The sequence below is a fragment of the Alligator sinensis genome, unplaced genomic scaffold (genome assembly GCF_000455745.1).
Source record: "Alligator sinensis unplaced genomic scaffold, ASM45574v1 scaffold1555_1, whole genome shotgun sequence".
NCBI classification, from domain to species: Eukaryota; Metazoa; Chordata; order Crocodylia; family Alligatoridae; genus Alligator; species Alligator sinensis.
The window spans coordinates 118718-130872 of NW_005843406.1; the positions used below are offsets into that span (position 1 = coordinate 118718).

The window sequence follows — 12155 nt, forward strand, 5'->3', positions numbered from 1 at the left end:
CTCAGAGGCGAGGTCGGGGCTTCCCTTGGGAGCCCGGGGCCCACGTGGAGGCGGGGCTGGGAGCAGCCCATGGGGGGGCTGGGCCACGTGGGTATTGGGGTTGGGGAGCGGAGCAGGGGAAGAAACTTAACTGGCTCCTTCCCTGGTTTACCTTGAGCAGGGGCTGGACTCGCTGCCCTCCTGAGGTCCCATCCAGCCCTCACTTTCTGTGGTTCTCTATGCAGAGCTGCTCAGCCCTGACCTGCACATGTCCCCATTCTGCAGCTGGGATGTTAGTGGCTTTCCCCCTTTTGGCAACTCTCCTGCACTTTCTGGCCCACATGTGGAAGGAGCTATGACGAGCTTCTTTGGGTAGATGTGGTATCTCTTATTGGAGCAACTAAATAGCTGGGAAAACTTACTCTCCCTATACCTGAAGAAGGGTGTTTGTGCCCAAAAGCTTGCAAAAAAATATATTGTTTTTCCAATTACTTAGTTGGCCTCATAAAAGAAATTGTATGTATCTACCCAAGAAACCTTGTCTGCCTATGTCCTTGGGCCAACACGGCTGTGACCAACAACCTCAAAGGAGATATGATGTGTTTTAGGCTCTGGCAAGTGACCTGCAGTGTGGTGTTCATGCCCCTGCGGGGTCTCCAAAATAACTGTTTGGTTGGGTAGTTGGTGCTTCATTGCGTTTCCCTGCCACTCTCCGGATGCGGCAAAGATGCTGTTGGTTGGCATCTGTTAGATGTATTGGATGTGGTCTGTGTCATATGCTGATGGGTATTGGGCATCTGGTGCTTTTTCTTGTTCTATGCAGAATAACTCGGTTCTGGAGTTATTTTTTTAAGACTCTTAAGCTCAGCCCAAATCCTGTATTATGTGACCTAAGATTGCTTGGTGTTTGGAATGAGCTTAATACCTGGCTCAAAAGGTTGGCGATTAATCAGTTAACGAAAAGCACTAAATGCTGGGATTCGTCCTTAATTTTAAAGATAACCCGAACTAGATCCTTCAGCTAATTCTTCAAGTGAAAGAGTATACTTGTATCGGTGATTCTTAACCAGGGTTCCTGAGGCACCTTGCATTGCCTTGATCCTTTCAGGGGTGCTGCAGGATGCCATGCAGTGTTGGCACTGTTGGGTATACAGATGATTCGGAAGTCATCCTGAATAAGGAGAATCCATAGTGCTGTGGTCAAAGTGAGTGAAATGCTTCTCTCCTCTTTCCCCTCGCCCCTCCCCAACAAACTGCTGCTGTACAGAAACACTCCAAAAAAGGAGCAATAACTAAGCGATGGCTCTCTAAGGGGTTTCTTGATTCTCTTGAGGTTGAGCCACTGGCTTGGATATTAACTAGACATACTCATTAATGTCTAACTTGCCGAGTCTTGGTGAGGGTTCCTGTCTTGCACTGCTCCAGCACAATATGTACAAGGTACTTCACAATAATGCAGGAGATGAGGCCTATTCTGGAGAACCCAAGGTCTGGGGGTTGATAACATTAGTACAGTTCTTGAATGTTTCTGTATAGCAGCGTTACTCTAATGTACAAGCTGACTACTGCTCATCCAAGGAGTGCAGAGGGGAATTTGACTGTCAGATGGGACACTGACTTATAAGTATATGTTGTTTTGGGGCTTTAGACATGGTATTCCCCTACATGTGGCAGGCTTACGGAATGGCCATTAAATAAAAGTGACAGTTTATTTGAGGAAGTGGTGTTTTCATAGGTACTTAAAAACCAGTACTTATCCCCTTCCAAAGATGTTACGTTGCACTATCTAGTTTGTGAGATCAAACTTAAATGAATCAATAACTTTACTTTCTAGTGCCATGCAGCAAATGTTACAACACTCCTACTTACTTTACTTTAAAGAGATATTTAAAAGGTTGTTTCCTAAATTAGAATAGAAACTGCACAAGGGCCTCAAGCAGGAGCTTAGGTTACCTAAAGCTTTTGGAACCTAACCATATGTCCTTTAGACAGCTTTACTTTTTGAACTGCTGAAAACCAAATAGACTGTACCTCTATTTTAAGAGCATTGTAATTAAATCACTACTTTAGCACTCTTAAAGTGGTGATGTGTGACAACAGAATTGTATGGAGACTACAGTAGTAAACCAGATATAAGAGCAGAGTAAGAAGTCTGGAATTACAGAGATTTATAAGGGGTTAGAAGCACAGTTCCTGTGCCCTTACAATGTACATGCATTGGTTACATTGACTAACTGAGGAGATGACTCAGTTCCAGTCTTTGCTATTTTATTCACCCTACCTGCCGTTGGAATGAATGTTGTTCCTCATCTCGGATAAGCAGCACTATCTGTTGATTCGCATTTAACTTATGTGTATGTTTACAACTTTGCCCCTCCCCGTAAGGAAAGGGGAGGAGGAGAGAATACATTGGAACAACTCTATTTTAAGCTTGTGGTAAGCTGGCTTGTTAAGTTTGTTCTCGGCCAGCTACTAATGGTGGACCTCATAGTTGAAAGAAGCTATAAGCAACTGAACACCAGTATTGTCCATCAGAATATTTGTGCAAAACTAATAGTTACACTGCCTTTGTAAGATGGGAAGAGCTCAAGTTATTCCAGAACTCCAAGAGCAACACTGTCCAGGGGCTTGCCTGAAAAAAAGTTGGTCCCAAACTAACAGCTTGACTTAATGTTTCCTCACCCTGCACTCTGGCTAATGCTTTTGGAACTTCCTGTTAATATATTCATTACATGCTTGGTTGTCTTGCTGTGGACCCTGCTAAGAATAATTCCTCTTTAAACTTCCCTTTAAAGGACAAAGCTCCATTTATTCACAGAATGAAGATGTCAGAAGGTGAAGTGGGCCTGCATGGCAGGGAATTCTGACAGCAGTGCTTGTGGACAGCTGTCCTAAAGTCATTTGCACACTCTGTACTCCAGGTGTCCTGAGCAACAACTAGACACTTATGGGTTGCTGATCCAGTGTTTGCTCCAACTGGCTGAAACAATCCTGGCTTAGAATCTTGCCTTACAATTGTAATTGAAATGTTGTTTGTTTGAATCTGAGTACCTAGGATTTTTGTTTTATCTCCAAGTCATTTTTCTAAAGTTGGCGTTTTGCTTGGTAACTGAATGGGTTACCTTGAGTTACCATCCCCTTACCATATAATGAGCCAGTAAAGCAGTTTCTTTAGCAAACTGGTCTCTTTGTATAAATGCTGTGGGAATGCTGCCACACCCCCCCCCCCCCCCCCTTTCTTGTTGTCAGATACTGTGGGAATGCTGCCACCCCCCCCCCCCTCCCATTTGTCTGAAGGCTAATATTAAATAGGAAAACCGTAGGGGTGGCTCTTTTAAAGACGTTAAAGATTCCTAAAATGGGTATGTTAGTCACCTGTCTCAAGCTAGCTTTTAGGCAGCTAAAGCTTAATACTAAAATCAAACAACATACTGTAGGAACAATTTAAATAGTGTGTGGTTAGGCTGGCTAGTGTATGAGGAAACCAAGTGAAACTAGTGGGAAGGAACTTGAACTTCATTCAGTGAAGTTTTAAAGGCTGGAGATCTAAACTTGCTACTAGTGAAATGGAAGCTCTCGCATGTTGAAAAGATCCACCCTTCTGCCAGTGCAAAAATCCTTTGTGGATATGAAGAACCACCACCAACTAATTCTTGTGAAAGCTAATGTAGGCTTCAAGTGCTGTTCCTTGTCAGTCCCCTTGACAACTTGGGACTTCAACCTTAACATCTCTTCTTTGTTACCAGGTGAACGCCACAGACTGGTGACTATCTAATCAGTGAGGAGGAGAGCTGTAAAATAGATGAGGCAAAGGCCTTACAGATGTATGGAATAACACCTATTACAGAGGTCCTAGTTTCACTAATAGTAGTAATAGCCTAAAACAGTTTCTTGCTGTTTTTGGTGTCTCTTGGTCAGTGAGTAAGTGTCCAGATAGTCTCCCTGTTGGTGAGAGTTAGTCATTCTCTTCAGTGAGGTCTCTCTTATGTGGCTTTGGGCCCATACAGTAAAAGCATTCCATGTGGTTGCCAGAAGTTGGAGCTTTGTTTGTGGCTATGGCTGACAGTCTCTGGAAATTAAGGTTTTGGTGCTAAATGCTAAAATGTATGCTCACTTCTGTGAGAAGGAAATGGCTACAAAGATATTTCTGAAGGAACTGAAGCAAATAGCATTGTTCTGTTTGGCTTGCATCTGGTGTCCCCACCAAAGTCTCTTGTTTTGGTGAACCTCTTATGAATGTGTGTTGGATGTGATTTCCTGTTGCTTCATTTTGTTAGGTGCCTCACTTTTTGTCGCTGTGACTGATAATAACACCCTCTTTCTCTCCCTCACCCTGCCCCCAATTTAAGGATCAACATAGTGAGTGGCTTCTCCAGCTCTTGTTGAGAAACCTGGTAGATGCCGCATTTGCCTTATTCTGAATAGCCATGTTCCTCTTGAAGCTGATGTAGGTCATGGCTTGGTATCCCAAGCACCCTAAAGGCATCAAGAACTGCAGGTAGGAGTCCTCATGATATAAGGCATTGGACTAGGACTCAGACTCTAATTTTCCCTGGCTACTCCAGACTGAGTGACTTGTTTGCCAACTACAAATTTCTCCTTTTTTTTTTTTTTTTTTTTAATTAGTAGTAGTAATTCTCTGATCACCATGATCTCAAAGGAGAGAACCTGCAGTGTCTTTCTTTTGGTTTGTTTGTTTGTTTGTTTGTTTGTTTGTTTGTTTGTTTGTTTGTTTGTTTGTTTGTTTGTTTGTTTGGTTTTTTTAACTAGCAAGGGGCCTTTAGACTGAGGAGCTTCTTCCTCTCGGAGCTTAGCTCTTCCTTAGGTTTGCCAATATATCTGCTAGTATACCAGACACCTACCGCAGTTCTGTGTATATAGGACAGTGGGGTCTCCTTCCAAAGAACTAATCTAAATAAAGGGCAGAACATGGTGTACAAACTTCTTTTGGGGAGGGGGGGGGGGGGAGGAAGTGGAATGTTTTGCACTAATTCTTCTATCCTAGTAACATTTAACAGGAAAGTTACCACTTTGACATATACAACTTGTTTAAAAACATTAAAAGCTGTCACCAATAAATGTGTGTGAAAGGGGTGGCAGGGTAAAAAGTCACCTGTACACTGGGGCTTAGCTAAAGCCCTGCAGCTAAGTTTGCTTCCATGGTTAACTTCCTGCAGTTGGATATAGTCTGTCATAATGGCTCACATTCCTGTAGTGCAAACAAATCTATGATTAAGTGACACTAGCTAGAATGTAGTTTCTAATATTATCCTCATCACCTTCTTCATGTACCAGGAACATGCACAAACACAATACCTCAGCCTGTTCTAATTGTATGTTTCTCTATTCAGCCTATGGTGATCTAATAGGGCACTGACTACAGTTTCTAAAGCATTAGTCATGCCATTCAGCCACACAAAGCCTTAACTGGAACAGCAGTGCAGCTTCCTTTTGAAGCTTGTAGAGTTGTTACAATCCCTATCTTTGTATCCATTTACAAAATTGACCATCTCTCTCCATTGTCTCGCTTCATAAAGTATAAAGGTGGTGTGTCTTTAAATTTGCTAGCAAGGTAGGCTTAATCCTGTAGCTTCCTTTTTTTGCGTGAAGTCCTCTTCATGATGTAGGATGGCTGATTAAACACTAGCTGAGGTCTGAAAAGATAAGAATGTGTAGCCTCCTGAATAGAAAAGATGCTTTAAGTACAAACAGCACAAAAAGAATTTCCTTCTAATCTCATGACTCCTGTACTATATACTCACCCCTTTTATCCTACCAAGTGAAGCATTATCAAACATGCAGCTCAACAAGGAGAAGAACATATTAAATGACCATACAAAAAGACTAGTGGAATAGCTGTTCCCAGTTGTCTGAAGACTGCAGAGGATATTGCTGGCTCAGTTTAATGCTAGGCTTGAAATGCTAGCGTTCACGATTATAATACAGGCAAGTGCCCGGTTTTCTTAGCTTCAGAACTCATGGAACCCTGCTATTGTACTGACTGGAAGTATTGTCATTTAACTACCATAGGGCATTGCTTTTTGGTCATCCTTTTATAACTGAGTTCTGAGTACCTCTGGCTGTGACGCTAGCTTTTCAGGGGTCCAAAAAAAAAAATACTTCAGTCATCTGAAGCAGTGGTAGGTATTACTTTTGGGTATGGAGGGTACATGCAAATAGTAGGGACCCAGATAAAGGAGTAACATATTTTTACAGCTGGAATTCTTATTTACTCTGAAGTCCCATCTTTCTCTAAGGTGGCTGGGGCAGTGTCACTAAACCAACAGAAGAGAGATTTTCTAGATAATGTTTGGATGAATTAATAGCATAGACCAGTGAAACACCCTAAAATTGCATTTCAGTATGGCCTATTCCTGTGCAACCAACTTCCAAAGCGTTGACTTGGAAATGAGGCTTTTTGTACCACCTCCTATTCAGAGGCTTGACTATCTGGGTAGAACACTTCATATGAGGAAGTGTGGGTGGGGGGAGGGAGGGATGACTTTAACGCTTTTTGTGACACTAGTAGTCTTCAAATTATTTTTGAATTATCCATGTTAAACTGGGGATTCTTTTTCAACCAGGGTTCCCCAAGATCCTCTTAAGTGTGCCGTTGGGTGCTATATAGCACTCGGAGGTGTACAAACACCTGTGCATGATTCAAAAGATTAAACCCAGAGACTTCTAATGGGAATCCAGTGTGTGTGTGGGGGGGGAAATTCTGACCTGTTGAGCAATTAGTGCTCTGTTTTGAAGAATTGTTCTTGATTTATGAGGGGTGGGAATATGTAAGGGGTGCTTTGAGTAATGAGGCTGAGCACAACTGTTAAGTGAATTACCTAGTTACCTGCTCTGTGGCTATACCTAAGGCAGTGGCTTTTAACTAGGATGCTGAGAGACCCTTTCAAGGGTACAGCATTGGCTTTGCCTTGCTTTGAGATGGTACAACCATGATTCTCAGTTGGGTGATGCTAAATTCAGAGAGGGTTTTTGAAGGGGGTGCCTTTAAATGCGTGGGGGGGGGGTTTAAATTATTTTAAATTTTAAACTGCAGACTGAAAGTATCTTTGTCATAAAGCCAGCTGTTGATGAACTGGTGACTAGAACTTGCCCAACCCCACCTCCCCTATTGAATGAGAAATTTGTATAATACAGCATCAGTGGCATGATTTCTACCCTATGTAGCAAGGAAAAACTTTGACCTACAGATGTAATAGTTTCTGCAAGGCATAACTGCCCAAATTGTCTTACCCAGGGTTGATGAGGAAAATGATGCCCTAGCTGAAGCAATGTAATTGCATGCTCTGAACTAGAGCAAATTTAACCCCCCTCCCCTAGTGTGGACACTCAAAGGAGTGAAGTGGCCTAGGCTACAGAAAAATTAAGGCCATTTGACTTTCCAATTGTCTGTGGGAAAGGTTACTTTACTCCTCCTTGAGTGTCCATGGTGGGGGGGTGGGTTAATTTGCTGAAAGTTAGATGCCTGACTTCCTGGCTCTAACTTTGTCTGTTCTGACTGTCCTTGGGTTGACAGCTTTTCAGGAAGCTGGTTAGGTCTTAACTCCTTTTCTCTCCATCCCTTTTTAAAATGGAAATGCTTTTAAGTGTGATCTGCAGCTTCATACCTTGGTTATGACTATTTTTCTAAACTCTAGTGTGATGCCTTGTGAGGAAGGGTCACTGCAGGTACAACTTCTCTAGCTGCACAGATGGACTTGTTCATTGTAGCTCTGTGGGTTCTGAGCCTGTTGGCTTCTTACAACCACTACAAGAACAGTTCTACGTCTTAGTGCAGGTTGTGGCTTTAGGTGAGATGAGTTATAAAGCCAGTCCTGATGCCCTGTGAGGCTGAGGAGTTGGAGAGAAGAGTTAGAATTTACCATGTATGCTAAATATGGTAGGGATAGGCAGCCTTGTGTCACAGCAGGTTGCTGCTCTAGGGCACACCCTTACACCTCCCCAGCAACTGGCAGATGCTAGGAAGTGATTACAGGCAGTCAGTAAGATGTGGGTGCTGTAGCTGAAGTGTGCTGCTGCAGTCCAGATCCAGTCTTTGAGCTGGGTCCATGCAATGGGTTACAGACCCCCTGAAATAGACTGTACCTTTGCCAAGCTAGAGCTGGCCCTGGTAACAGTACATTAGTATTTTTTTCCTTCTGCCATGCTGACTTGTATTGGCTTGCCTTTGGCTTTTTTGGGGGTAAAATGCTTGCATCAAGAGGTCTCTGCCTCAGTCAAAGAGCTGAATGTGTGTATTTACTGCACAGTTGTGGGTACTACAGGTCCCAATAGCCTTGGTCTGCAGAGCTTTTGAAAGCTTATATGGGGAAGAGGTATGATGGGCATTGAACTACTTGGGTTTCTTTCATCTCTCTCCTTCAGCCACAGAACTCATCTGACTTGTGGAAATCAAAGGCCAGTAAATGGGCTTCCCAAATGTGCAGGGAAACAAGGTAGGTCAAACTACTAGCAGGGCCATCCTGGAGAGGGGGGTGGTGCCCGCAGAGCTGGGTGGAGCAGTCGCAGTGACTCCATACTACTGCTGCTGGCCTTGCATCCAGTTGCTCGCTCCCCCCACTCCCCTGCCAGTGGCAGGGGCAGGACCCCACAGGTTGGCTCTGACTGCTAGCATTGATAATGTGTAGGTGTGTCCCTTTGCTTAACCTTGGGTCATTAATTTGCTTATGTCATTCAGTAACTTCAGGGAATCTTCTTACTGAAGAGTATGCAGTAGCTTGTTTAAATAGCTGACAGTCAAGTACTTTTATCTGGCTCAAAAGCTCCAGTCTTGGTCAACAAAGTTACTTGCAACTTACTGGTCCTGAGTAGCTAAATGCATCTACAGGTGTCTTCAGGCTCTCTTTCCATCTCACCTGGCTTTCAGTATAGCCTTATCAATAGGTAGGGTATTGGATGCAATTGCAGTTCTCAATTAATACAAATATACTCTGTATATACACACACTTATTATATGCATGTGTATATATAGAATAAAGTACCTAAAGTCGCTTGCTTAGCTGTCATAAGGATCTTGGAAAATGGACTACATCACAGGCTACCTTGAGGAGGTCTGACAATAGTCCTGCCATGTGGAGAATGAAATTTCAGGTTGGCATGCTGAACTTGAGTGCTACAGGAGCAACTTCCTTGGTCTAACCTGTGTTTACACACCTGTAGGTAACCAGTTACTCTATTCTCACATACAACACATGCTGGAATAAGGTATGTATTTTTGTCTGTGCATTTTGTTTTTTTCTCTTGTTGTTGTTTGTTTGTTTTTTGAAAAGCAGAATGAAGAGATCTTTTTTTCCTCATAGGAAATAGTTGAGCAGCAATAGCTAGAGTATTGAGCCTGCTCACTGCTCTGTTCCCTGTGGATCATGTGCAGGCTCTACTTACATTTACTCCCCTTTTTTTTTTTTTTTCTTCATAGATAGCAGGAACTGCTCTTATGCAATAATTGCATTAATTCACATGCTAGTTTCCAGCAGCTGTTCTTTGGAAAAAGGTGTTTTCCATATGAGGAAACTATGGTAAAATGGGGGATCAAACCTGGGCTGCTTAAATGTGAGGATAAGGAATCCCCTCTCTGGCTGCAGAATCCATTGTGCCTAATCTGCACTAGCTGTTAAGGCTGTGCAAAGCTTTGGGTGCTGATTCAATTTGGAGGAGATTTGACCCGGTTTGGTGACTGAATATCCGAATTGAATTGGGACCAATTAAAAGGTCCGAATGAAGTCTAAGCTCTCCGAATCTATTTTGGAGACCTTCAGTGACTCTTTTGGGGGGGGGGCAGTCCCTGCCTGCTGTAGAAGGGAGCTGGACCTGGACTTGGAGCTGGTAAGTAGGGGGTGGGGGAGGGGACCATGGGGCAGGACCCCTGCCTACCCCAGCTCCTAGTGCTTAAAAAGCCCCCACTCACCGGTGGCTGCTGGGCAGGGAGGTGATCCCTGCTGCCCCCATGCTGTGGGGGTCCCAGCCCCCCCCCCCCCATGGCTGCCCCACCCAACCCAGATCCAGCCCTTTTTAAGGAACCAAATCTCTGAATTGAATTTGGCCTAATTGATTTGGGACACTTGACTCGGGTTCAGCAATTCAAATCACTACTAGCTGGGTTGCACAGGCCTCCTATCTACACAGCTTTCTGGTTTGTGTTTAAGGTCTGCTAGATCAGTTTAGAGGCTTCAATGCTAGACAAAGCTATAATCTCCCATAACTTGTCTGTATACTAAGCTCACCAGTTAGGGCTTCTGGCATGGTCGTCTTACTGATCCTTGGCTTTGGCTTCTCCAAGGATCTGGCTTACTAAAAGCTGCTAAACTAGAACAGTCTCTGAATGAGTCTATTGGTAGGGCATTTTCCTCCTTTTTTTTTTTTTTTTTTTGTGGAGGGGGGGATTGCCAATGGTTGCATTGTCTGTTGAAAGCAGTTCCTAAGAGTGAGCTGGAGGATAGTTACTTCCTTCTGTTCTCTACTAGTAACCAGTCTTGAATGGACTATTGCCAAGTGGCAAGGCACTAAATGCCACAAGAGTTTGGATAACCTAAATGGGATAGAACTAAGGAACCTTATAATAGATTGTTAATATTTGGATTGATTGAAAACACCCCAGTTGATGGCTGCATGCAAGTACAGTAGAGCTGATATCCAAGGAATAGCAAGGGGATTATCAAAAGCCTGGATTTCTGAACACTAAAAATGCATTTGGCAAATAGAGTGGCGACTTCAGCTTCCAAGGTGGCAGAAGACCGAGTCTGGACTGTGTATTTCCTTAGACTCCATGAGTCTGGGCTGTATTTCCTTGGCCATTGAAACTGTTTATTGCTGCCAAGAAACCTTCTTCTGGGACTTGCAGTACAAGCTTGGCAATAAGTTGGAGTTTTAGGTCCTTGCTCTCCAACTCGCTGGGCAGATTTAAGCTCAGAAATGTAACTTTGCTCTCACTTGTTTCTTCTCCTGTCATGCCTCCTAACACAAACTAGGAATGCAAACTACACAGGCTAACCTTCAACTAGCTAGCAAATGCCTCATCAAGATAATGGATTAAACTGCTGCTGCAATAACTGACATGCCTAGAAGACTACTTTGAATTGGTCTGTGATCTTGCAGATAAAACTGGCTTCAGAAGGCTGAGCAGCAAACAGTACGGTAGTTTGAGATGCTCTTAGCAGATGGTGGCAGAGAGCTGATGTAGTGGGTGAGGGATGAACAGAGCTTGACAACTGCAGAAATGTTGATGATCAGGCCTAATAGTCGAGGCTTTTAGACAAGGTTTGTAACAATAAATACTTGTTGCTTATCTCAAAGTAAACACTGACTCCTGGAATTGAATCTGATTGAACAGCACTTCAGCAGTTATGCAACAGCAGTGAATCATATAGCAAGAGCACATGCCTGAGTAAGCAGGAAGCTCGGCAGCAAAGCAAGTGGATACAGAGGTATGTAGTTATGATGGCCCAAGCTTTGGCCCAGGCTTCTGGGGTGTCTTAATTCTAAGGAGAAACTGTGCTCTTCATTTGAACGCTGCTGACTTACTCCTGCTAGAGTGCCCTTTGAAAGAAGCTGGCACCACAGAAGGAGTGCTGAAGGGTGGCATACCACTTTCTTTTCAGTAGGAATTTACTTGGTGTTTGCCCCTCAGCTCTTGTTCTCTGCATCTGTAGATAGAGATTTCAATACTGTAGCCTGTTTTCTGGTAACACTTAGAGGCTGTCATGCTAAGGTTGTCTGATAATATTGTAGATGAAGGGTGGGGGGGGAGCAAATTCACTTCCAGAACACATGTTCTCTACTCTTGTTTCCTTGCTCTGAGGGCTGGTGATTCTTATTGAGGTAGAAATGGAATAGCTTGTGCAGTCTCCCAAATTTGCCCACAATGTCTAGTACCCGCTGTCCTCTGTACATGTGGTGAGACTTGAACTACTCCAGCTAGTCCACTCTCCTCACTCTTTTCATAGTTTGCTACAGCAATTAACCAGTCCTTGGCAGTGTAGGCTTTTTTTGCTACTGGTAGCACTGATTAGACTGTCACAGAGCAAGTCTGATCTTGCATTGGAAATGAGATGTGCCTTGAGTGGTTTTAAAGCAAAAACTACCACTAGATAAAACTGTCTGTCTTGGCTAAGAACAGGCTTCTAAATCTCTCCTATTTTCAGGAGTAACAAACACATCTAAAA

General features: G+C 43.5%; 1 protein-coding gene across 2 annotated transcripts in view; it reads left to right on the forward strand.

The window, feature by feature from the left end:
• Positions 1-1038: 1038 nt before the first annotated feature.
• Positions 1039-12155, forward strand: part of RAB5C (RAB5C, member RAS oncogene family) — a 27635-nt gene continuing 16518 nt past the window's right edge. Inside the window, exon 1 of one of the 2 annotated variants that reach the window (XM_006038582.3) lies at positions 1039-1184. The gene's annotated coding sequence lies outside the window, so the exon portion shown is untranslated. The remainder of the gene's footprint in view (positions 1185-12155) is intronic. The other variant, XM_025195101.1, reaches the window with a different exon arrangement.